Here is a 27,134-nt window from a genome sequence, read left to right as displayed (position 1 = left end):
CAGGAGGAATTAGTGCACTAGCACATACCATGTCAAACCACCTAGAAAGCAATAGCTTAATAACGTCAATGAAAATAATCAATAAAAAACCTATAATAGGAGTAGAAAATAGTTTGATCTGAGCCAAACTGAGGACTATAACACAGAATACAGTCTCTCAGAAAATTAGGAGAATCTGCCTCAGAGAAGCATTTTCAGCACAGTTTTATATCTTATCAGAACTAAAGAACATCAAACAAGTCAGGAATACATTCCTTCAGGGCTTCAAAAGAAAAGGAAAAACAGATCAACATGTACACAACATTGGCACTGGGAAAGGTAGTCTTATATTACTGAAGGAGTACCAACATTGGAATCTCAGGAAGGGAGGCTTTTTATATTTATTTTCAACATGGATATTCTTTACTTCTGGCCAATGACAGCATATGTACAATGTATGTTTGATAGACCACAAACAGACTGCTTTAGTTAACATAAAATTCAAGTTAACTCATGTATTAGTCAGAATGACTTTCTTGTACCTCAGTATGTGAACATTTCTTTTATCCATAATATAAGTAGAAAATAAAATTATATTTAGGAATATAAGTATGTAATGTTAATATTTGTTATACTCAAAGATCAAATTAGAGATAGCATGTCGGTCAACTTAGAAAAACAAAGCTCACAAAAATACTTCATTTCAGAATTTGCATGACAGATAGAGAAACCTCATTTTGTTGTCTCCCTTTTCTGTGTCCCAGGACAGTAGAGATATTCAGAACATCCAAACCGTAGCTTGGTTAGTCATCTCAGAGTGCTTCCAACACAGTGCATCTTGAACCCCAAAAAGAAAATACCTCGTTTTTTTATGTATAAGGTTAAGACTTTTCTTCTCTTGGCATTCTTGTCTAGTTCTATGAGCTAACAGTGTTGGAAATGACTTTGTTAAGGTAATTTACTTGCAATCACCACTGAGACAACTTGAATCTAAACTTGAATTATGAAATAAACTTGAGTCTCTATTTTTTGACTTTATCTACAAAGTACAGATATTTACATTGGATCCAGATAATTGTTTTTTCTTGATAACATAGGTGAAATACTTCTCCCTTCATAAATATTAAATGAAAGAAGAAGCCCAATGATGAAATAAATCAGCCATGTGTTTAAGCTTCCAACTTTGTCATTATGTTTTATCACATGAGGATCTTTTCCCAAGAATTCTTTCCCATTTTTCTCCCCATGTCAACTTTAATTAATTTATTCAATACAATTTGTAAAATATTAGTAAGAACGGACTTTTCTGGAAGTGGTTTTAGGTTTACAGAAAAATGCACGGAAAGTAGAATTCCCATATACTCTCACACCACTCTCCTCAGTTTTTCCTATTATTACCAATTTGCATTAGTATGATATAGTTGGTACAACCAGTGAGACAATGTTGAGACATTATTAACTGAAGTTTATAGTTTACACTAGGGTTCACCTTTGTGTTGCATATTATGTTGGTCTTAACAAATATATAATGACATGTATCAACCATTATAGTATCATAGAAAGAATCTAGGTATGACTTGAGAGTGTCACTTTTCTGGTTGTACAGATACGGTAAAACTTGTAAACAAGAAAAAAAAAAAAACAAAACTGTATTTGTTGAGATCAAGAAGAGCCATTGTTACCTCCAAGTGTTCCCTCCAGCACTGTATATTGTTTCTGTTCAACGGAGCAGATATTGATGTAAAAGGAATGATTTTTCTCTAGCTTTTTCTATGCTGCAGATGAAAGCTACCTTATGTAGGTTATCAGTTGGGTTGAGTTCAGTTGCTCAGTTGTGTCAGACTCTTTGCGACCCCGTGGACTGCAGCACTCCTGGCCTCCCTGTCCATCACCAACTCCTGGAGTTTACTCAAACTCATGTCCATTGAGTTGGTGATGCTATCCAAACATCTCATCCTCTGTTGTTCCCTTCTCCTTTCACCTTCAATCTTTCCCAGCATCAGGGTCTTTTCAAATGAGTCAGCTCTTCACATCAGGTAGCCAAGTATTGGAGTTTCAGCTTCAACATCAGTCCTTCTGATGAACATTCAGGACTTATTTCCGTTAGGATGGACTGGTTGGATCTCATTGCAGTCCAAGGGACTCTCAAGAGTCTTCTCCAACACCACAGTTCAAAAGCATCAATTCTTCGGTGCTCAGCTTTCTTTATAGTCCAACTCACATCCATACATGACTACTGGAAAAACCATAGCTTTGACTAGACAGACTTTGTTGGCAAACTAATGTCTCTGCTTTTTAATATGCTGTCTAGGTTGGTCATAACTTTTCTTGCAAGGAGTAAGTGTCGTTTTATTTCATGGCTGCAGTCACTATCTGCAGTGATTTTGGAGCCCCCAAAAATAAAGTCTGCTACTGTTTACACTATTTCTCCATCTATTTGCCATGAAGTGATGGGACCGGATGCCATGATCTTAGTTTTCTGAATGTTGAGCTTTAAGCCAACTTTTTCACTCTCCTCTTTCACTTTCATCAAGAGGCTCTTTAGTTCTTCTTCACTTTCTGCCATAAGGGTGGTATCATCTGCATATCTGAGGTTATTGATATTTCTCCCAGCAATCTTGATTCCAGCTTGTGCTTCACTGAGCCCGGTGTTTCTCATGATGTACTCTGCATATAAGTTAATTAAGCACAGTGACAATATACAGCTTTGACATACTCCTTTTCCTATTTGGAACCAGTCTGTTGTTCCATGTCCAGTTCTAACTGTTGCTTCCTGATCTGCGTACAGCTTTCCCAAGAGGCCAGTCAGGTGGTCTGGTATTCCCATCTCTTTCAGAATTTTCCACAGTTTATTGTGATCACACAGTCAAAGGCTTTGGCATAGTCAATAAAGCAGAAATAGATGTGTTTCTGGAACTCTCTTGCTTTTTCAGTGATCCATCGGATGTTGGCAATTTGATCTCTGGTTCCTCTGCCTTTTCTAAAGCCAGCTTGAACATCTGGAAGTTCACGGTTCACATATTGTTGAAGCTTGGCTTGGAGAATTTTGAGCATTACTTTACTAGCGTTATGTAGGTTATAAACAGATATAAATGAGAATTAAGAGGAACAAAACCATCCCAGAGAAAAAGAAATGCAAAAAGGCAAAATGGTTGTCTGAGGAGGCCTTACAAATAGCTGAGACAAGAAGAGAAGTGAAAGGCAAAGATGAAAAGGAAAGTTATACCCATCTGAATGCAGAGTTCCAAAGAATAGCAAGGAGAGATAAGAAGACCTTCCTAAGGTAAGTGAAAAGAAATAGAAGAAAACAATAGAATGAGAAAGACTAGAGATCTCTTCATGAAAATTAGAGATACCAAGGGAACATTTCATGCCAAGATGGGCACAATAAAGGACAGAAATGGTTTGGACCTAAAAAAGCAGAAGATGTTAACAAGAGGTGGCACAAATACACAGAAGAACTATACAAAAAAGATCTTCATGACCAAGATAACCACAGTGGTGTGATCACTCACCTAGAGCCAAACATCCTGGAGTGTGAAGTCTAGTGGGCCTTAGAAAGCATCACTACGAACAAAGCTAGTGGAGGTGATGGAATTCCAGTTGAGCTATTTCAAATCACAAAAGATGATGCTGTGAAAGTGCTGCACTCAATAAGCCAGGAAATTTGGAAAACTCAGCAGTTGCCACAGGACTGGAAAAGATCAGTTTTCATTCCAATCCCAAAGAAAGGCAATGCCAAAGAATGCTCAAACTACCGCACAATGCACTCATCTCACACACTAGCAAAGTAATGCTCAAAATTCTCCAAGCCAGGCTTCAACAGTACATGAACCGAGAACTTCCAGATGTTCAAGCTGAATTTAGAAAAGGCAGAGGAACCAGTAATCAAATCGCCAACATCTGTTGGATCATAGAAAAAGCAAGAGAATTCCAGAAAGACATCTACTTCTGCTTCATTAACTACACTAAAGCCTTTGACTGTGTGGATTAAAACAAACTGCAAAATTCTTAAAGTGATGGGAATATCAGACCACCTTACCTGCCTCCTGAGAAACCTGTATGCAGATCAAGAAACAAGTTAGACTGGTTCCAAATTGCAAAAGGAGTACATCAAGGCTGTATATTGTAACCTTGCTTATTTAATGTATATGCAGAGTACATCATGTGAAATACCAGACTGGATGAAACACAAGCTGGAATCAAGATTGCCAGCAGAAATATCAATAACCTCACATATGTAGAAGACACCACCCTTATGGCAGAAAATGAAGAAGAACTAAAGAGCCTCTGATGAAAGTGAAAGAGGAGAGTGGAAAAGTTGGCTTGAAACTCAGCATTCAGAAAACTAAGATCATGGCATCTGGTCCCATCACTTCATGGCAAATAGAAGGGGCAAAAGTAGAATAGTGACAGATTTTATTTTCTTGGGCTCCAAAATCATTGCAGATGGTGACTGCAGCCATGAAATTAAAAGACTCTTGCTCTTTGGAAGGAAAGCTATGACAAACATAGCATATTAAAAAGCAGAGACATCACTTTGCCAACATAGGTCTGTATAGTTAAAGCTATGGTTTTTCCAGTAGTCATGTATGGATGTGAGAGTTGGACCACAAAGAAAGCTGAGCACTGAAGGATTGATGCTTCTGAGCTTTGGTGTTAGAGAAGACTCTTGAGAGTCCCTTGGACAGCAAGGAGATCAAACCAGTCAATCCTAAAGGAAATTGATCCTAAATATTCATCTGAAAGACTGATGCTGAAGCTGAAGCCCCAATACTTTGGCCACCTGATGCGAAGAACTGACTCATTGGAAAAAGACCCTGATGGTGGGAAAGATTGAAGGCGGGAGGAGAAAGGGATGACAGAGGATGAGATGGTTGGATGGCATCACCGACTTGATGGACATGAGTTTGAGTAAACTCTGGGAGTTGGTGATGGACAAGGAGGCCTGGCGTGCTGCAGTCCATGGGATCACAAAGAGTCGGACACTACTGAGCAACTGAACTGATTTGAAATGTTTCACATCATGGCCGTAGTTTCTAGGTTATGTCTTTGGTAGGCCTTTGCCAAGTTTGTAGATATTTGTAGCTTTGGGGACTGTAGTTCTTAGACATAAAATAAGCAGGTGTGCCAGCAGGTGGCACACTTCACATTTTGGATTTCGAGGATCCCATTTTTTTTTTTTTTTTTTACTGTGTTATTGTTGTAATTATTTTTAGCTAAGCCTTTGTGTCTCTCAGAGCCAAACTAATACCTAAAAGTGATGTGCCACACAGTTAGGAATTGTGTGATGTTTCACAGTTTACCTGACATGGAAATTTTCTTCAGGTTGGCAGGTGACCTAGGACAAATCCAACTTGTTTCATGACCAACTTATTCTATGTAGTGGGTGCTCTAAGAACTCTTAAATACTCAACCAGTGACCAACTTTTGTGTTTTTTTTTCCTCAAAGATTTCCATTAATAATAGGCCTTGCCTAGACAAACCAAGACAAAGAAACATTCGCCTTAACACACCAACAATAGTGAAGCGATGTTAGTGGACAGGACAAGAGAAAGCAGTACACACCACCAGCAATTTCCAGTGTGAACCAAACCAGCATTCTCCAGTAAATGTGGTTTATAAACTAGAACTGGGGGAGTTCCATTCTGACTGAACCAAAGGTTTGGGACTCAGATTGCGGATGGAACTGTCTGGCAGCTCAAGCTGATCCACTAAGCCCTGAACTGGAAAGACAGTTACATCAGGAGCTCAACACAACAGAGTGGAGGTCAGAACCCTGCTGAGCTGAGCCATGATCCTTGAAAATGGCAATAATAGTGAACTCAAAAAGGGGTTCTAGGGTACCACACCTGGGTTTCTCATTGTCCTTGAATGCCATAAGAAGTTCCCCTTGAATGCCCTTGCTGCTACCAAACCTGTTAACAAGGGAAATTCAACTGAATAAACTTAAAGATAAAATTTACTTCATTAAATGATTCGGGAATGAGGCAGCATCCCATATAGCAAATAGAGAGCTTCCTCCACCAAGCTGAAGGAAAGGAAAGGGTTTTAAAGGCAGAAAGGGAGTGAGTATAAAAGGAAATTATTAGCAAAAAATGCATTGTTTCAGGTAAGGTCACCCTTCTCAAGGGAATGGGAGGAATCTTTTGGGTAGATTATCTTACTAGTGCTGACGGGTAATTCCAAGTTGACTGGTTAAAGGTTACATTCTTGACATGGGCTGAAACATCATTTAGGTTAGACATTAAGTCTTGGTTTCCTCATGTGAGGCTTAGCATAAGTGTCTCCATTTGGGGCCTATTATTTCTTTTTAGCACCATGTTTTATTTTTAGCTTTATTTTCTTATGGTCAGCTTCTGCCAAGTTTCAATATTTCCTTCTATAAAGCTAGTGTGCAAATACCTCTCAAGTTTAATGTGTATCCAGATCACCTAGATATCTTTTTTAATGCAGATTATGTTTTCAATAAGTTTTGATACATGTCTAGCAAGTTGTCAGATAATACTGATACTTCTGGTTCAGAAGAATACATTTTGAGTAGCAAGGTCCCATTCCATTAGATTGTACAATAAATCCTGACCTTATCTTCACCTACTCCTTACTAAATGGTCCCAACTTACATTCAATGTAACAGTGTCTAACAGTTTGGTGTTTTTTGAAAAGGCTCAATCTTATTTAATCCTCACAGTATCCTCTTCAGTAGATTGGAAGTTTGGTTGGTTTCCTCAGTGAGAAAAGTGAGCCCAAGAGTACAGTGACACTTTGCAGACACTTCTCAACCTTGGCTTTTCTGAAATACATCTCTGAACTAGCTGTTTCCAAAGGAATTGTGGGCATGTACAGAGCAGGGACAACTTCACTTTAGGTAATTTGCTTTGAGAACACTTTTTCTCTCGGTCTGTTGTGTCCTTTATCTTATGAGCTTGTTCTGCTTTGCCTTTGGAGTTTTTTCTTTCAGAATGAGGTGGAAATTGGCTTGACCTCCCATGAAGCCCTCTAGTGACAGTCTTTCTGGGTGTTGATTTAACAGTCCGGTGTCTCTTTTCAGCTGACTGGTTGGCATCCGTGAAGCTCCATTTTTTTTTTTTTTTTTTTTTTAATAGCTTTCTCTAGTGGGTTCCTAATGTGTGTTAGTATAATACAAGTTTAAGGAAATCTTCGGTAAAGAAATCTGCTTCCCTATGTTTAAACCTATATATTTTTTTAAACTTACATGGCCATATAACTCTTGGTTTTGGTGGCAAAGACATTCTTTTTCCTTTTGCTAATGTTCCTACGTTTTACATACAGATACAAACATACACTTACCAACCACTTTTCTAGATTCTCATTAAGTAACAAACATTATGGTAAGTACTTTAAAAGACATCTCTTTTATACTCCCAATCACCCTCTGAAGTATTGTAAGCTCTTTTTGACAGGAGAGAATTAAATTGAGGCTTAATAACTTACACAAAATATTTAGCTAATTCAGGACAGAGCTTGAATTCAATTTAGGATGCCTGGTTCAAGAGTGGGTTATATATCTCTTGGGGATACCTTAGTGCTTTTCAAGTACCCAACATTGTCCCTTTCCTTAGGACTATGACCATTCAGCTAATTCTGACAGTGCTTAAAATAAAAAGATGTCAGGGTGGAGGTACAGTTAGTGAGAGTTGTGGGAGAATATTGAGCTTTCGAGCATACTCGACTGATAAAATGAATGCCCAGAAGGGTGTTTGTCACCTAGTAAATGTGGCTCAGTCCCAGAGAAAAATCATTCTCAGAAGAGTTTTTAATGCATTTTACAGGTGTTTCTCTGCTTGCCATGGCTCTTTCTCCAGGGCACCTTTGCAAAACTCATGAATAAGAGGTGACATGGCTGGGGATGTCTGACTGGCACACCTTATGTGAAAAGATGGAGAGCCCTGCTCTTAGCCAGTAAAGTCACATCTAATTTCTAAAACTAAATTAGAATAATAATGACAATAAAAGACCCAGAACACCACTTTATTACATCCCACTGTGTTTATAGTACTTGGCAACAACAGGGGGAAAAAATCTTGCAATCAAATTAGGGTGATCTGCACGACAAAAGTATCAGCACAAGACAGTAGAAGCAAGAAATTGTTGATGATTTTCATTGTCTGTAATACTGCTGAGAGCTTTGTTTGTCTTCACCTTGAAGCTTTGGAGAAAATCCGACTCTCCTTGGCATCATTAGCTTTTTTGACTGAACCATCTTGCTATTTAATAAGGATCAACCCCTTGAGGTTATTTTGGAATGTTTTCCTTTCCCGGTGCCTGGGGTTTTCTGTTTCTAAACGAGATACATTTGAGAAAATCTGGGAGGTTCTAAGTGCTGTTTATTATTTAGATGAACATTTTTATCATTTTTAAAATTACAAGATTCCAGGGAACGTGAATGGAATGAAGAGTGTTGGCTTCAGCTGCATCATCTCACATTATAATGAGAAACGTTGGGTAGTTAACCTGATCTCGGTTTCCTCCCTGTGATGTGTGATCATAGTACCTATCTCATTGGGTTGTGGAAGTATTTGAAAACATCTCTGTGATATATCTAGCCACATTAGGCATTTCATGATTAGTCACTTGTTTCTTGTAACAAGCCTAGTGAAAACGTACTGAGGGAAGGAACGTGCTCAGTTCTCCTGGACAGAGCTAATAGTCCAGATAATGGCCATGCTTTAGAGATGAACTTGGGTGGTTCTTACCAGCTGGTATTTCTGTTTTTTCAGAGGTCAGAGATATGTATATAAGCCAGTTCTGGGAGAAAATTGAATGCAAGAAGAATAAGCAGTTATCAAGATTGACCAGGGAACTGGTTTCCCAACTGAACTGAAATTGGACAACAATTAGTTCTTGGACTCACACCTTCCTCCATTTTTGGTGAGAATATATCTTCACAAAGGCATTTTTACACATATTAGACAGATATTCAGATTACTTTTTGTATCATCTTTTGGGTTATAAGTCTTTACCATTCGTGCGTTAATAAATTTGTACATAAGCAGAGTTTTTTCATGATATCTTTCTAAATTTGAAGTTGTCACTATCATAGCATTGGTTTAGATGTAATTAAATGTCTTAGTTCCTTTCTATTTTTCTACTGTCTCTGATTGAGTATACCGAAGTTAACAAGGCAGGATTGAAAAGGAAGGTTCTAGATAAGATACTCAGGTAAGCTAATTTACAGTGTTTTTCAACATCTTACCTTTTCTTTCTATTCTTCTAACTTTTGAACATCACAGAACTCCCTTCTTGGATACAGTTCTTTAAATTATTTATTCTCATTTATCTGTAATTTGGGAAACTGTCTGATAAGGTCATTTTGGCTTAGAGTGGTTCTGTCTCGGGAGGAGGTGGTGTCTATCATACCCTCCTCTGCTGCTGCAGGCTGGCCCCACGTTTAGCCAACCAAGGCAGCAGAAACTTACACTTTTCATCATTGGAAAGCATGGGCTGAGTTGGACTATCACGTGAAACCAGAAGTTCCTACTTAGCAACTGAAATTTTTCCCATGGATCACAAATACCAGAGCTGAGGGTGGGTGTTCCTAGGCCAGATGCTTAGAATTATAAAGGGAAATTTAAAAACTAAATCAAGATCCTGAGAGAATCTGAAATAAGATTCTGCTTTTATTTATGAGCTTGAAAGTTTTTTCCCTTGTAAATCCAGATGTTAAGTACCTGAGTGCCTGTATGTGGGTGTACATGTACATGAGTGTATGTGTGTACATATGTGTGTACCTGTATGTAAAAGTGTATGAAGTTGGGTGTGTGTGCATATGTATCTCTCGGCATATGCATGTACCCATATAACTGACCTGTTATTTGGAGGGTTTAATTTCAGAAGTATCATGAACAGTCCATCTTTGATTCTGAGTATTTACTTTCTCTTTCTGATAATTTGCAGTGATTACAAGTATTTCTATGGTTGTTTAGTTTTAAAGATGATATCAGGAAATCAGAGTCCTGTGCCCACCACAGCTCTATTTAGCAACCCCTTTGGCCCCAATATTACCAAAATTTCTATCCATACTATCCCCTTGGGAGGCCACATAGCAGTAATGTGTGTGGTCTGTGCCTCAGAGAGCTCTATGTTAAAATCTCTGCTACTTAATGGCTGTATAATCTTGGACAGAGGTTCATTCATTCTCTACTTCATTAAAATTCACTTTCTTCATTTTCAGAACAGAGGGCATGTAACTGAAAAGCTTGCTGCAAATTCTACATAAAAGAAAACATATAAACTAGCAGTGTGTGGCATATATTAGGTGCCTAGTAAATGTTAATTGGACTTCCTAGGTGGCTCAGACAGTAAAGAATCTGCCTGCAATGCAGGAGACCAGGGTTCAATCCCTGGATCAGGATGATCCCTTGGAGAAGGGAATTCTCCAGCATTCTTGCCTAGAGAATTCCGGGGACAGAGGAGCCTGGTGGGCTATAGTCCATGGGGTTGCAAAGAGTTGGACACAACTGAGTGACAAACAGAAACAACGACAACGAATGTTAATTAACCGTCTCCAGTCTCTCTCTGGTATTAAATTTAAACTCACGGAACACTAATTTTTCCCATATCTTTTTTCCAAAAGGTTAGTTGAGGGTAAGAAAGTGTAAGTAAATTTTCCAAGGCCACACAACTTATAAGAGGAAGATGGATGATTAAAACTGAAGCTCGTCTGATAGGAAAGGTTTTTGGTGGCTAAAATGCTAGTCTGAAACACAAACTGAAGGAATACATATTTTACATCTCCATTTTCAGCAGGCCTATACCTAAGTGATCTTAGCATCTTACCTCCTGCTCCAAAGTCTTTCTGAGAACATTAGACACAGTTAACCACTTACAGATGCAATGGAAGAGGGAGAAGAAAACAATTTAACAAAAGGAATTAGGAAAGGGAGATTCGAATTTAGAAAGATACTTTTTTCTGTTTGTTTTTCATTTTCCGTTTCTGCAGTCTCCTACTGTCACTGCTAAAGATTTTCCTCAAATATTGAGAGTTGTTTTTCCCTCCACAGACCTTGTTCACTCTTCATCCCAGTAAAGAAGTATTCTTCTATTGTATTAGTTTGATGTATGCTTTGAATAATGCTTGCATCTAAATACCAGATTCTGTTCATGATATTACACAGACAGAAGAATGTTTAGTTCTGACCCAAGGTGAAGAACTAGCACTAAAACCTAACTTTTAGGTTTTAATAAGGGTGAATTTAATAAGGGTGGAATGGCAAGTTAAACTGTTTGTTATCAATTTCCATGAAAAGAAAGAATACCTTTTGTCAGTTTTTGCTCTGTGTCATCTTTAGGTGAAATTTTTTCTGTGTCATCTTTAGGTGACAGTATCTTTGATAAAGGCATTTTGGTTCTGTTTCCCTGAATTTAATTCCTTCTATTGCCAAGGAGAATCACCAATATGTTAAATGGTAGAATTAAATAGAATTACTCAATTGCCAAGAGTTACCAATATGTTAAAATAGTCTTTATTTTTGCTTTTTACAATTCTACTTCAGTAAAAAAAGAGCAAAAAAAGACAAGGTTGCTGATAGTACCCAAGTATAATACTCTCGTACATAATTATGTGTTTCAAAACAGCCTTTCTCAGTACTTTAGCAAGCCTGATATATATCAGGAGACTGCAGAATCCTGCCAGGTGCAGCTGGGCATTCCCAGTAGACTGTCTGTCTCTAATGGTGACGTGTGTGTGCTCAGTCATATCCGACTCTTTGTGACCCCATGGACTGTAGCGGGTCGGGCTCCTCTGTCCACAGAATTCACCAGGCAAGCAAACTGAAGTAGGTTGCCATTTCCTACTCCAAATGGTCACTTGGGGCCAGGGATATTCCTGTGATATTAAGTGTTGTGGAGAGGCTTGCATCATCTGTGAATGTATTTTTTAGTACTTGGGGTCATGTGAAATGTTACCCTTGGGAGTAGCTGGAGAAGGGAAGCCTAGAGCCAGTAGCTGACCACTGCTAACTTATTTCCTGACCCCACCAGCAAAGTCACAGGCTCCTCACTGGTCATGGTGCATGCCTCCCAGTGCCTTGTGGTGTAGGTGAATCCTAGATCCAAACCTCTGGTCAGCATTTGCCAAGAGAAAGTACTAGAGTTTGGAATAGGCTAGCCTCCAAGGGAGCTTTTGACAGCAGCTCTGCCAACTGAGCGACTTCACTTTCACTTTTCCTTTCATGCATTGGAGAAGGAAATGGCAACCCACTCCAGTGTTCTTGCCTGGAGAGTCCCAGGGATGGGGGAGCCTGGTGGGCTGCCGTCTGTGGGGTCGCAGAGTCGGACACGACTGAAGTGACTTAGCAGCAGCAGCTGCCCATAACCATGCTTCCTGCTTCCATGTCAGGAGGTGCTTAGGGAGAAAAGGGAAGGAACCTCCTGGTTTTCCATCACTGTCCCTTCTCTTCCCACCTCCCTTGGCCACCTGTTCTCTGGGAACTAAAATAACTAGAGATTTGCCTCGAATAATTGACTTCTTTTATTTTGATCCATTAAAGAATAAGAGAGAAGTCATAGTGGTAGGTAGTGGGAGATGTGGGAGAAGGAAAAAAAACCAGTCTTTGTTGTATCCTTACTGGTTGTCAGACATTTTATGTACATTCTTATTCAGGTCTCATATAACCTAGGCAAGGTAAGCATTCATTCAGTAATCCATTCCTCCACATTTATGGTGTGCCTGTTGTGTACCATGCACCACTTTAGGGGCTGATGAGTAAAATCTCTAAATTCAAAGAGTAAGAATCTGAGAGGTCAAGTAACTTGTTCAAAATTATACAGATAATAGTGGAGAAGCAAAATCCTAATCCAGGATAGTTCTTTCAAATGATCCCTGAGGATCTCTTCTCTTTAGGTGAGAGGCAGTAATTGTTAAGAAGTTGAATGTGAAATCCAACTTGTCTTTATACAAGTTATAAAGAGCCCTGTTAGCTGGATCTGTTTTTCCTGAATGCTTAAAGCTGAAAGCATATGTCCATGTAGTTTATGCAGTGTGTGAAGAACATGACTGTTTCATTTTCTTTCTTTGCTTTCAGTTTCCTTCTACATCACCTCCACTCTCCTGATCTCCACTACTGGGGGCATCTGTGTCTTTAAGACCACTCGACATCCCACCCTCAACTTTCCATTTCTTCTTCTTTGATGAAGATAGGTCACAGATTCTTAAGTGAGTACTTTGCAAGTGCTCGAGAGTGCTTTGCAAGCTTAACTTCAAGATCCCCTTCCAACCATATTCAGTTCAGTTCAGTCGCTCAGTCGTGTCCGACTCTCTGCGACCCCATGAACTGCAGCACGCCAAGCCTCCCTGTCCATCACCAACTCCCGGAGTCCACCCAAACCCATGTTCATTGAGTCGGTGATGCCATCCAACCATCTCATCCTCTGTCGTCCCCTTCTCCTCCCACCCCCAATCCTACCCAGCATTAGGGTCTTTTCCAATGAGTCAACCCTTTGCATGAGGTGGCCAAAGTACTGGAGCTTCAGCTTCAACATCAGACCTTCCAATGAACACCCAGGACTGATCTCTTTTAGGATGGATTGATTGGATCTCCTTGCAGTACAAGAAACTCTCAAGAGTCTTCTCCAACACCACAGTTCAAAAGCATCAATTCTGCGGCGCTCAGCTTTCTTCACCGTCCAACTCTCACATCCATACATGACCACTGGAAAAACCATAGTCTTGACTAGACGGACTTTTGTTGGCAAAGTAATGTCTCTGCTTTTAAATATGCTCTCTAGGTTGGCCATAACCTTCCTTCCAAGTAGTAAGCGTCTTTTAATTTCATGGCTGCAGTCACCATCAGCAGTCCAACCATATTACTAATCCCTAAAATCCTTTTAGGTAAAAGTTTGGAATTTCTATTATCAGTTCATTGGACTAATTCACCAAATAAAGTTCCATATCAAAGTTTTCATTTAGAATCAAAATAATTTGTAATTTGTTGCTGTGCTGTGCTTAGTTGCTCAGTCATGTCTGATTCTTTGCAACCCCGTGGACTGTAGCCCGCCAGGCTCCTCTGTCCATGGAGATTCTCTAGGCAAGCACACTGGAGTAGGTTGCAATGCCCTCCTCCAGGGGATCTTCCCAACCCAGGGACCAAACTGGGGTCTCCTGCATTGCAGGCGATTTGTTTAGCAAATAATTTCTGAGTCAAATTTGTTGTATGTTTGAATGATTCTTCTATTGACACTTTTCATCTGTAGTAATAATACTCACTGTGGTTTGTAACATTGTGGAGAAACATTAGAAAAGTTTTTTTCTGCTTATATTGTAGAAGAAATGAGATGTTTTGTTCACTGTTTCTAAATTTTTTAATTTAAACTCTTGATGCATTTGCTTGGTTTTGATATTACTTAATAGCTACTCTTTCTAGATTAAAAGACTTGGCCATGTTTTTTTATGGATTATTTATTCAGGATTTAGAAGAATGGACCTATTGCTTAGGCATATTGAATAACACAATGATAAAGTCAGTCCTTTAAAATGGTAACTTTAAAAAATTTCGTTAGAGATTTAATGGGATTTCTCAACTACTCTGTTTTAATAGACAGCATATCAAGAACAGCTTTGGTAGTGCAATTTATATACAGTTCTTTTATGAACCAAATGAATGTTTTATTGCTTTCAGAAATGAATCTCCACCCATGAGACACTTGTAACAGAACAAATGAAAATTCAGTGTTTTTGAAGTAAAAATGCAACGCGGGAATAGAACCATACAGTATTATAGTGAAGGTGAGAAGGTTCCTTAGCATCTAACATACAACAGTCGCTCAAGTTGTTTGACTGTTAGATAAGAAAAGATGCTTGTGAAAAAATTCACTGATTCATAAAGCAGTAAAAGGCAGGCAGGGCCTTCTACCTCAGCTGGAAACCTGAAAGGGACTCTCTAGGTTATTTTTAATTTTTCAGATAAAAGTTATTTTTTCACAAAGAAACAGACAGGTGGTGAAGAACATAGATTTGCCTTGATTTTGCATATCACTTGCATCTCTGTCATGCTTGTCTCCAGCTTCTGATCCTATCCTGCAAGCAATGCTTATGTTATTGCTAACCCATGTCTTTACCAATGCATTAACACATTCTTTATTTCCCCAAACCACCATCACTTGTAAAAGAAATAGAGACCTCCAACTTCTTCTCTGTTGGTCATAAATATGCCACAGTAGCTCCTGAAATATTATCACTGAGACAGGCAATGAGTGTTTCCTGTTATTTTATTCTAAAAATGTTAACCCCTAGTTGAATGTTATTATATACATTGTTCACTAATTAAAAGTGAGATATTAGAAGTTTCTGAAATGAACATCTGCCTCAAACCGATATTTAAGTTATAGTCTGTATCTATTCCAGTATCGTACAATTTAGATACAAATCCTTCTATTGACATGGAAGAAATTTTGCCATTCAGTCTCTGAATAGAGTAAATGGAAATCTTAAAAAAGTAAATACAAGGAATTCACAGAAGGCATTCTATTTCCTAAAGAAATTAAGCTTATCTTTCTTAACCTAAATTTCTCAATTTGGAATATTCTCTGTGGGGTTTGAATTTAATCAGTAGAATTTTTTAATTTATAAAAAGATACTTTTGGGGTGATTTCATTCAGGTGACCCAAAGAAAAAATACAGCTGCTTTTATACTTTGGGTTAATCTTTTAGGATAAATATGCCGAGTTTGGGAAAGGGTAGAGGAGAGAAAGGTGAGCCCTTACCTCACCTCTCACTGGGTCTTAATGTGACCTACTGTAGGTGAATTACTTAAGTTCTTATTTTAAACAGAATGAATATTGAAAAATGCTTGCTAAATAAATTAATGAAATACATGACACAAGCCATTGAGATGTTTGCTTAACTCCATATGACTTATAAAGGGATTTTTTGAGTTTTTTTTTGAGGTGAATAGCCCTTTAGGCAAGACATATCACTAAGCTAAAATAAATAAATTTAAAAGGTTTCATATAGATCAACTCTAGATTACTATCGTATATCCCACCCTTCACTGTATACATGGAATACTGCAGAAACTGTACAATGTTGGTGTGGTTGTATAGAATCAATAATAATTGGTCCTGAATATAAAACACCAAAAAAGATACACAAATGCACAAGCACAGGTGTACACATACCCAGGCATGTGTAAAATATGTATTCTCTCCATGTAAATATATACAAATTACATACCTGTCATATTTTGCACATATATCTGAATCACTTTATACCAGCATGAGCTTGGCTCAGCGGTTAGGTTGATTTAGACAGCCAGTCTCATAAAAGTGAGTGTTCACTTGGTAAATTTCTGCAGATCCTAGAATAATGGTCTGCATTATCATTTCTAAAACCTAACTGCATACCAGGGGTCTCCAGGGAGACTTCTTAAAATCACAGGATGTTTAGTGACTGGAACCTGGGGCTCTGGGTATTAAAAAAAATCTCCAGGTGACCTTGATGCACATTATGTTTGGAATGTTTTTTATACCATATTCTGAGCACTCTATGAATTCCCTGTTTGACCTCATTTTTGGTCCCTAACTACTTCTTTTGAGGGGGGAAAGGAATCAAACCATTTTAATGAGGGGCTTTGGGTAAGCTCAAATGGCTGGGAGGATAATGAGATCTCATGTCCTGAGCCTGGCTGGGATCTACCAGCTTCATTGTTGCTGTAAGCCCCTGACCATTTCTTAGTTTCTTGGCAGATCAGGGAAGAATTTATATGGTTTTAATATTTATTTTCCATATTTTTTTTCTTATTTTCAGTGGGCTTGGTATGTGGAATGTCATACTGATAAACATAGAAGCCTAAGCACATTTTCTTGGTGTACTACCACAGGTAATTTCTATAGATGACTTGAATGGTGATCTAACCACCTTCCTGGGATGGAGGAGGGGGAATACTTAGGAACAGAACATGTATTTATATTTCACTGAATTATTTAGTCTTAATAAAAATCATAAAAGGAATGAAAATGGCACATGAGAACAATAACTCTTAGAAATTTGCAAGTAAAAGTATTTCAAACAAAAACAATTAAAGAAAGATTAGGGAAAAGAATCATCACTTTATGTGAGTGATGAGAATGTTCCATTAGATCCTTCTTTGTTGTTTCCTTTGGTGTTTCTATTCAAATGTGGCTTGAATTTGTCACATACATGAATTGCTGTAAGTTTTTATGATTCTTCACTCTTCATCAGACTTTCTCCTTTTGGTGCCATATGCTTATTTTTTTTCAAACTTCTACTTCCCTTTAATTGATTCTGCTTAAAATTGGTTTCTCAATCAGTTTCCTTCTCTCTGCCTATAGTAATTCTCCTTCCATTTGTTTCCTTCTCACTCACAGCAACACTAGACAGACAGCTTGATCACAGACTTACTCTTTCCCTCACCATATCTCCAACATTTTTATACTTCTCCTTTTCTTGAAGAAAAAAAAAATGATTTTTATAGAAATGTTTCTCCTCTTTCTTCTCAATAAAAAATAGGCAGCATGTAAAAAATCTTAGAAACCTGAAAAAAATTAAAATCTTTCTGAATAATAGTTATTTTTAGAATGAAGAATGCCTGATAAAAGCACAGATCTCTCAGATTTCAGAGAGTGAAATCAATAGTGTTCCATGCTGTTTCAATGTGGAGGTGACAAAAACAAAGATCTAAAGTAATAGTAGCAAGAAGAGAGTTCACGGAACAGAATCGATTCTTACTGCTAACAGTCATGTAAACTGAAATGGTTGCAGGCCTCTTAAAGGATCTTGAAGAATGTGGATCGATGCTGAAAGGCAAAAGTGAAAATGCTGGACCATCATCTTTGGTCTCCTTGAGAGTAAATGCATTTCTAGGAGTAAAATGTGATTTAAAAAAAAAAAAAAAACTACAATTTTGTGGAATCTTCTTTATAAACATTCAGATGTTTATGGTACTTTGCAAATTATCATTGAATTAGCACATTTAATTCTCAGAACTACTCCTATAAGACAGATTGTTTTCCTCTCCATTTTTCCGGTGGGGAAACTAAGGCATAGACCTGTTTGCCAACTTACTCAGGATTATGAAGCTGATAGGTGGAAATGCCAATATTCAGACACAGGTAAAGAAATAGCAACCCATTCCAGTATTCTTGCCTAGGAAATCCCATGGACCGAGGAGCCTGGTAGGCTATAGTCCGTAGGGTCACAAAAAGAGTCAGACATGACTTAGCAACTAAACAGCAGTAACTGCCTGACTCAAGTCTGATCTCTTCATCAAAATGCTGCCTCAATCTTAAACCAAGGGTAGAAAAGAGAATGGCATCATGGGTGATGAGTGATTTTATGCCTTTGCATAGGATAGAGTCCTCAGGTGCCAGAATTAAACTTAAATGGATCTTAGCGAAAATTTTGTCAGTCCTCATCTCATAGACAAGTAAAATAATTCTGAGAGACTAGAAAGAGTTAGCTCAAAGATGTCCTTTGTCTTTGTGAGATTAAAACCCCAAATCCCTCTGATGACAAAGCCTTGACTTTTTTAAGTCCTATTCCCTGTTCCTTCCCACACATTATCTTCCCCATTGATTTCTTACAACACTAGAAAGTCCACCACTGAGAATACTTTTCAATAAAGGTACTGGTATTCAGAAATCTTCAACTGACACATGGATTCGTTACCCTGAGGGAACCACAGAGAGTTACTGTTTTTCTCTGGGTTTATAGTTCCATCAGAGGGCCTCTTTTCTGTTTTACTGGAGAAAGAGGCAGGGGAGGACACCCTGGGCCTTTACTGTCCCCCTCCACTCACAGATTCCCTGCCTTGGAAAAAAAAATATACCGATAGTTGCTCTCTCAGTCAACAAGTTACTTGTTGCAAAATTGTTCTTGAGCACTCAGAACCTTGTGCTTTAGAGAACAGTAGCATCTTAAGTGCAGGCATTGTACTGTTTGCGTTTTGTTTTGTTTTTTTATGTTGAAGAGGTTCTTTATTGTTGTTTCCAGCAACTACACAGGTGAAGGTACAACCAATTCATTCTCGCTGCATGACCCCATGGAGAGCTGGAGCATTCATGTTCAAAGAAAACTCTTTGAATTGAGTCCACAAAGACTTCCCTCCAAGGATACAGAGCTCTGTAAGTTGAACTTTCTGTGTTCACAGAAAGTTGTGAATCAAGTGACATCTTCCAGTGATTTTCTCTGTCACCCTCATACTTTCCAAACTTTGTTGCACCTCCAAAGTAGTCGTTTTTTTCTATTATAGCTAAAGATGCCAGCCATATACCCAATAGAAACCAGTACTGTCAGGAAAGCTGCTCTCTGTGGATCTGAGGCTCTATCATTAGGCTTTTTAGATGGGCAAAGGCATTTCCCGATCAATGGAATGTCCTGACAAACAGTTCTGACATGTACCAGGGAACCGTTCATGACTCCAGGGAGCAGATTTTTACTTTACTTAAATCTGCGTCAAGGAATCTTGATGCGAGTTAGCATCCCATACTCATTTTTCTTGAACCACTTAGGTAGAATAATTTACATGGTGAATGAAGGACTAGCTTAAACAGTGTTCTCCTTAGAACTATGACCACTAACAACACTGCAAAAACAATACATATTGATCCTTTTTTTTTTTTTCCTTTTGGCAGATTTCAGCAGGGTAAAATTCCTTCATAATAAAAATGTGATTGAATCGTTAACCTTGCTTCACTCCACAGATGAATATCAGTTATTGTCTGCTCCCAGAACATTGTTAACACGTCTAAATTACTGTAATTTGGCACTCATCTTTCATAGCCATTCTTCAGGGAGCACAGGGGTGTGGACAAGAGGCCTCGGCTTCCCTTGAAGAGAAGCATGGGTTGTGGCAGCGAGGCTGAGGCACTGAGCTCTGTGTTTGCGGTTCCCTTGAGAGCTGTATCTGAGGAGCTGCAAAATTATCCTCAACTCTTCCCAATTTAAAGAGAAAAAGCCTCCTTTTAAATCTGTGCTGTTGTTGATTTCAGTTCTTTTCAATCCACTAGAGCAGGATTTTTCAAAGTGTGCCCTGTTTCTCTATATGTTGGATTAGGGGAGTGGGAAGAGAGAGGGCCCCAGGAGAATAATTCTGTGAGAAACTACATGTTTACTACATCAATGTATGTATCACTTTTTCTAATAGTTCAAAGTCACTTCTTTTTTACCTTTTTTTTTCATTTTAGGTACACATCTACAGTTCAGTTTTTATCCTATAGCAGACATGCTTAGAGTAATCAAAGGAACTCCACCTGAAAGCACAGAGTATAAATAGTCACAGACAAGAAATGCAATATTTGTGTGTGTGTTTTTGTTTGTGGGTTGTGTGTGTGTGTGATTCAGATAAAAAGGTTTGCCTTTGACAAGTTGCCAGTCTCATCATAGAGTTTACTTAATATGTAGTTTTTCTTTCTTCTATTATTCCTCTTTGTTTTCCTTCATTTAAAAAAAATTCAGTTCACCCCTTTACAGTTAGTCATTGGCTATAAACTATTACTTTATTATGAGTTGTTATACATGTTACTTAAATGGCAATAGATTTTTTAAAAACCGATGTATATAATTAGAATACTGTGGCATAATCAAGTTTCTGAAGACATTTATTTCCAACATAAGGGAAACATTAAACAGTTTGAAAATTCTTGGTCTAAAATTCATGTAACTACAGCTTTGGGCTCACAGTCCCTGGTTTAGAAACTTTTTACACTGCTCTGCTTTCTTTTCACAATCTTTTACCACTTCCTTCTCCATCAAACTGACCTTTTATTTTAATGGGTTTTCCAGAGAGAACTTGCAGTAATAGAGGCAATCTATTGTTGGACATGATTTCAGAGGACAACTTCGCAGTTTTGATGTACTTTATGTTACTTAATTGAACAGGGATAGACAGTTTAATGAGGCTTTCTCTATATTATTTTATTTTTAATTGACAAAACCAGGATGACTCACACCCAGATTTTAGGTAAATATGAAACTAAAGAGACAGGAGGAGGTTGAAGGAGGAGTGGTTTCTGGTTTTGCCAAGATGATGAAATAACAGGTTTCAAGTTCTGTCCTCCTAAATGAATGCTGGAGAAATCATAGAAGCACAAGGGAACTATGAATTTAAGGAACTAACAGAGGAGAAACACTCTCTCCGGCCTCATAGGTGGAAGACCTTCTGAGAACTAGTCTGCACAGGATAATTGGGTGGAGCAGAGGCAGAAAATGGGAGAATGGGATAGAACAGTGGTTCTCCAACATGCTGCAAAGACCAGTAGCATCAGTATCACCTCAAACTTATTAGAAATACAACTTATTAACTAATTCCAGACTTACTGAATCAGAAACCTAGTAATAACCAACTATTTATGTTTAAACAAGCCTTCCAGATAATGTAACACATGCTAGAACTTGAAAAAGAAAAGTTTTGTTGAGCTTCACTTGCCTTTTACTTGCTCTGAAGGCCTCAGTGTTGTGTTTTGCTACAAACACCTGCCTTTCCCCGGCAGCTCAGAGGATCAGTGCTGTTGCCAATTCAGGGAGCAGTACAGCAGTTGGAAGAAGGCCTGCTCCAGCTGTGAGTTACTCACGTAGGTGTGGACTGACCCGCTCTTCTCCTGCATTTATTTCCCTCTTAACTCTTCAGTTTTCAGCCTCGAAAACAGAGTGAACCTGCCTCTGTCGATCCACCTCTGTCATTCACTTTAAAGAAAACCTGGTTGGAGTAGCTGCCAGCTGGAGGGCCAGCCGAAAGGTCACCAGGGATTCTGTGTAGCCTGAGATACTCAACTGGGGGGATTCATCTCTGCCTCCTGAACTCACCTGGACTGATCAATTCTGTGTGTAATCTTGTGCCATTTTTCATGAACCAGCCAGAATAGCTGATACCCTAAGGAAGACACGGGTTCAGCAGATGCAAGAATGAGACCTCTGGAGAGTGACGTCAGCATGATGGTGACATAGGTGATTTCTGACTTGGCTGTGCCTCAGAACTGCAGACAGCTATTTATGAACAATTATGAACAAGACACCCCTGAGAAAAATCTTGAAACCTGGGAGCATGGCACTGAAGCACCCCGCTGCACCACAGAGGCTGAGACAGGCTACATTCCAAGATAAGAGAAGCAGCTGCAGGCTCACCGCACTGCCCCTGTTGTGGCCAGCACACACCGCTTGGTGAGCTCTGCTCTGAGCCTCTGGGGCCTGCGGGGGACAGCCAGCCGCTAGCACTGCGGGCCGCACTGAGGGAGTCCCTACCTTCACTGGTCTCGCTCCATGGGGACTACAGGGGAATCTATGATGGAGACTTCCAAGAAGGGGTGGATCCAGGATTATGAAACCTGTAAATTATACCATTTTATATCTTACAAAAAAGAAAAACAAAATTACAAATACACAAAATCAGGTGTGAAAATGATTATTTGTTTAGGGTGACACAAAAAATAGTGATAAAGTACACATACTTAAAAACTGACAGATAACACAAGTATCACTAAATCTCAAAAAACTATTTATATTATTTAACCATGGGTTCAGTCCCTGGGTTGAGAAGATCCCCTGGAGAAGGAAATGGCAGCCCACTGCAGTATTCTTGCCTGGGAAATCCCATGGACAGAGAAGCCTGGCGGGCTACAGTCCATGAGGTCACATAAGAGTCAGACATGACTTAGGGACTAAAGAATAACAATAACAGCAACAACTAGGAGACATATTCCTATAAAACTGTTTTCCATTTTTTTTGTTTGTTTATTCTCTTCATTCACCTCTTTGTCAACAATTGTATTATCAAAGATAATAGCACTTTAAAACAGATATATTTTATTCTTTTCTATATGATTGTTCAAATTTTGATTTTCTTATTGATACCTGGACATAAATCATACAGCTTCACAAACTTGACATGTTTTTGATACTGCAATAGTTTTGTGCTTTACAGTCACAGCACATCTGATTAATCCAATTTTGCATGATTGTGTCAAGAAAGATAAATTGTGTGCTACACTTGAGATTATGTATTTTGAATTTTCAAGTATATTTCTAACAACAGAGAGCTTCCATTTTGACTAGGCAGTCATTGAAAAACAAATTCTCATATAATTTTACATATCTGATGATTGGAATCATTTTTCACATAGTATTTTCTAGATTTGTGTACTTCAGACCACTTCCTTCATATTCTCAGTACTGGACACTGAAGCACATTCTCATATTACAGCACAACCTTTTTCACGTCATGATACAGACAGGATGTGTTGGCATAGTGCACTAAACTAGTATTCCCAGAAGCTTTTTTTAAAAAATATTTATTTATTTATTTTTGGCTTTGCTGGGTCTCCATTACTGTGTGCAAGCTTTTTATAGTTGTAACAATTGCAGTACGAGGGCTTCTTGTTGCAGTGGTTCTCTCATTGCAGAGCACAGGCTCTAGGGTGTGTGTTCTCAGTAGCTGTGGTACACAGGCTCAGTTGTCGTGCAGCATGTGGGATTTTCCTGGACCAGGGACTGACTGGTGTGCCTTGCATTGTGAGGCAGATTATTAACTACTGGACCACCAGGAAAGTCCCCCAGAGCTATTTTTACACATGTATAGATAGTAATAATTTAACTATACTCAGGAGTTACTGTGACTCATATGTTTTAGAATAGAAATGGAAGTAGAGGAAAGAGACAGAAGTCTTATCTGATTCCATATAAACATGTCTTACTTTTGAAGATGTACAAAAATATACAACCATTTGGTAGTGAGAGTCCACAATTCAAGCTTTATTAGTGTATTAGTCAGAGTTGAACAGAGAAGCCAAATCCATAGGAGATAAGTATATATGGAAAGCGGGAGAGAAGGGGTGAGAGAGAGAAGAGAGAGTTGGATTTGTTTTAAGGGATTGACTCACTTGATGGTGGAAGCAAGTGCATAATCTGTAGAGTAGCCTGAAGACCCAGCGAAAAGCTGATGTTGCACTTTGAGTTCAGAGGCTGTCTGCTGACGGAATTCCATCTTCCTATAGGGAGGTCAGTCTTTTTATAAAAAGAACTTCAACTGATTGGATGAGGTCCACCCACATTATGATCTATTTTACTCAAAGTCTACTGATTTAAATGTTAACCTCATCTTAAAAATTTCCTTAGAGGAAAACAATAGAATGAGAAAGACTAGAGATCTCTTCAAGAAAATAAGAAATACCAAGGGAACATTTCATGCAAAGATGGGCACAATAAAGGATAGAAATGGTATGGACCTAAGCAGAAGATATTAAGAAGAGGTGGCAAGAATACCCAGAAGAACTATACAAAAAAGATCTGCATGACCCAGATAACCACGATGGTGTGATCACTCACCTAGAGCCAGACATAGGAATGCAAAGTCACGTGATCCTTAGGAAACATCACTACGAACAAAGCTAGTGGAGGTGATGGAATTCCAGTTGAGCTATTTCAAATCCTGAAAGATGATGCTGTGAAAGTGCTGCATTCAATATGCCAGCAAATTTGGAAAGCTCAGCGATGGCCATGGGACTGGAAAAGGTCAGTTTTCATTCCAATCTCTAAGAAAGGCAATGTCAAAGAATGCTCAAACTACCACACAATTGCACTCGTCTCACACGCTAGTAAAAGTAATGCTCAAAATTCTCCAAGCCGGGCTTCAACAATACGTGAACCCTGAACTTCCAGATGTTCAAACTGGTTTTAGAAAAGGCAGAGGAATCAGAGATCAAATTGCCAACATCTGTTGGATCATCAAAAAAGCAAGAAAGTTCCAGGAAAACATCTGCTTTATCGACTACTCCAAAGCCTTTGGCAGTGTGGATCACAACAAACTGTGGAAAAATTCTTAAAGAGATAGAAAAACCAGACCACCTGACCTGCCTCCTGAGAAATCTGTATGCAGGTCAAGAAACAATAGTTAGAACTGGACGTGGAACAACAGACTGGTTCCAAATCAGGAAAGGAGTATGTCAAGACTGTATATTGTCACCCTGCTTATTTAACTTATATGCAGAGTACATCATGTGAATGCCAGAATGGATGAAGCACAAGGTGGAATCAAGATTGCTGGGAGAAATACCAATAACCTCAGATATGTAGATGACACCACCCTTATGGCAGAAAGTGAAGAGGAACTAAAAAGCCTCTTGATGAAAGTGAAAGAGGAGAGTGAAAAAGGTGGCTTCAAACTCAACATTCAGAAAACTAAGATCATGTCATCTGGTCCCATCATTTCATGGCAAATAGATGGGGAAACAATGGAAACAGTTGACAGACTTTAGTTTCTTGGGCTCCAAAATCACTGCAGATGGTGACTGCAGCCATGAAATTAAAAGATGTTTGCTCCTTGGAAGAAAAGCTATGACCAACCTAGACAGCATATTAAAAAGCAAAGACATTACTTTGCCAACAAAGGTCTGTCTAGTCAAGGCTATGGTTTTTCCAGTAGTCATGTATGGATGTGAGAGTTGGACTATAAGCAAAGCTGAGCAGTGAAGAATTGATGCTTTTGAACTGTGGTGTTGGAGAAGACTCTTGAGAATCCCTTGGACTGCAAGGAGATCAAACCAGTCAGTCCTAAAGGAAATCAATCCTGAATGTTCAGGAAGGACTGTTGCTGAAGCTGAAACGCCAATACTTTGGCCACCTGATGGGAAGAACTGACTCATTGAAAACACCTTGGTGCTGGGAAAGACTGAAGGCAGGCAGAGAAGGGGACGACAGAGGATGAGATGGTTGGATGGCATCACCAACTCGATGGACATGAGTTTAAGCAAGCTCCTGGAGTTGGTGATGGACAGGGAAGCCTGGTGTGCTGCTGTCCATGGGATCAGAAAGAGTCAGACATGACTGAGCTACCGAACTGAACTGAACTGACCTCTAGAATAATGTTTGACCAAATATCTGGATACTGTGGCCTAGTCAAATGGACACGTTGTTAAGCATTACAATGATGACCCTTCCTCTTTATCTAACAAGTTCAACTGCCTCAAAAGGAAAGCAATGAATAGGATAGTGTATGTAATCTGAAATATATGCACTGGAATAGAAGGACTCTAGAGGTGTGTAATGTTCATCCATATCAACTTCTTCTCTCCAGGTAAATAGAATAATTGCCCATTTCCCCCTTTACAGTTAGGCAGGATCATGTGACCAGTCCTGGGCCACTTCTTTACAAGTCAGAGTTATGATTTATTACTTCTGTATGAAGCTTTTAATTGCCAGTTCAAAATTCTCCAGAGCTCTTTTCCCCTGCTGTGTTGGCCAAATGGATTGCATGCTCTAGACAGTACAACTACATGGTGGTCGAGCCTCCATCCCTCTGGGTTTCTGAAACACTACATGCTGTTGCCTTGAAGCACTGTTGGGGCTTGTAATGGACTTTGCTTGAGTTAAACCACTGGGGTTGGGATTATTTTACTACTACATCATAATCTGTTCTAATACATGAACCAATAAATTAAAATAGCCATACTAATTTTAAAGAGTTAAAGGATGCCAATAGGAGTGTAAAACACAACTAGAATTATAAGGAGTAACCAAGTAGAAAATTTAGGTATGAAAAATTATTTGAAGTATGGAACCTAATGTATGGGATGAATGTATCTGGTAGGTATAGCTGAAGAACAATTTAGTTGAATTGGAAAATCAAATTCAGCAACCCTCCAGAAGTCATTTGTTGTTGTTACCTAGTCTCTAAGTCTATCTCCAACTCTTTGAAACCCCATAGACTAGAGCACACCAGGCTTCCCTGTCCTCCACTGTCTCCTGGAGTTTGCTCAAACTCATGTCCATTGAGTCGGTGATGCCATCCAACTATCTCATTCTCTGTGGCCTCCTTCTCCTCCTGCCCTCAATCTTGTCCCAGCATCAGCATCTTTTCCAGCAAGTCAGCTCTTCGCATCAGGTGGCCAAAGTATTGGACTTCAGCTTCACCATCAGTCCTTCTAATGAATATTCAGGGTTGATTTCCTTTGGGATTGACTGGTTGGATCTCCTTGCTGCCCAAGGGACTCTCAAGAGTTTCCTCTAGCACCACAATGTGAAAGCACCAGAAGTCATTAGGAAACAATAGATAGTTGAAAAATGTAAAAGAAAAGGCTAAAGAGGTGTGAAGGATTGGAATAGAAGATACAAAGGAGGCTTCAGAAGGAAGGAAAAAAAGTAAAAATGGAGAGAAGAAAATATTTGAAGAAATAATGGAAGTAAATTG

At 38.9% G+C, this 27,134-nt stretch overlaps 1 protein-coding gene across 3 annotated transcripts in view; it reads left to right on the top strand.

Moving 5' to 3' along the window:
• The window catches only part of LYRM7 (LYR motif containing 7), a 620,686-nt gene that overhangs the window by 421,661 nt on the left and 171,891 nt on the right, over window positions 1-27,134 (top strand). For 2 of the 3 annotated variants that reach the window (XM_081500263.1, XM_081500262.1), the window contains exons 2-5: window positions 8,721-8,871; window positions 14,619-14,725; window positions 16,745-16,817; window positions 18,950-19,080. The gene's annotated coding sequence lies outside the window, so the exon portion shown is untranslated. The remainder of the gene's footprint in view (window positions 1-8,720; window positions 8,872-14,618; window positions 14,726-16,744; window positions 16,818-18,949; window positions 19,081-27,134) is intronic. The other variant, XM_081500261.1, reaches the window with a different exon arrangement.

Source organism: Giraffa tippelskirchi, chromosome 6, assembly GCF_054371585.1.
Source record: "Giraffa tippelskirchi isolate mGirTip1 chromosome 6, T2T-mGirTip1v1.2.pri, whole genome shotgun sequence".
In the NCBI taxonomy this organism is placed as follows: Eukaryota; Metazoa; Chordata; class Mammalia; order Artiodactyla; family Giraffidae; genus Giraffa; species Giraffa tippelskirchi.
Note: the sequence above shows the minus strand (reverse complement) of the source record. Positions and strands in the feature narration are given on the sequence as shown.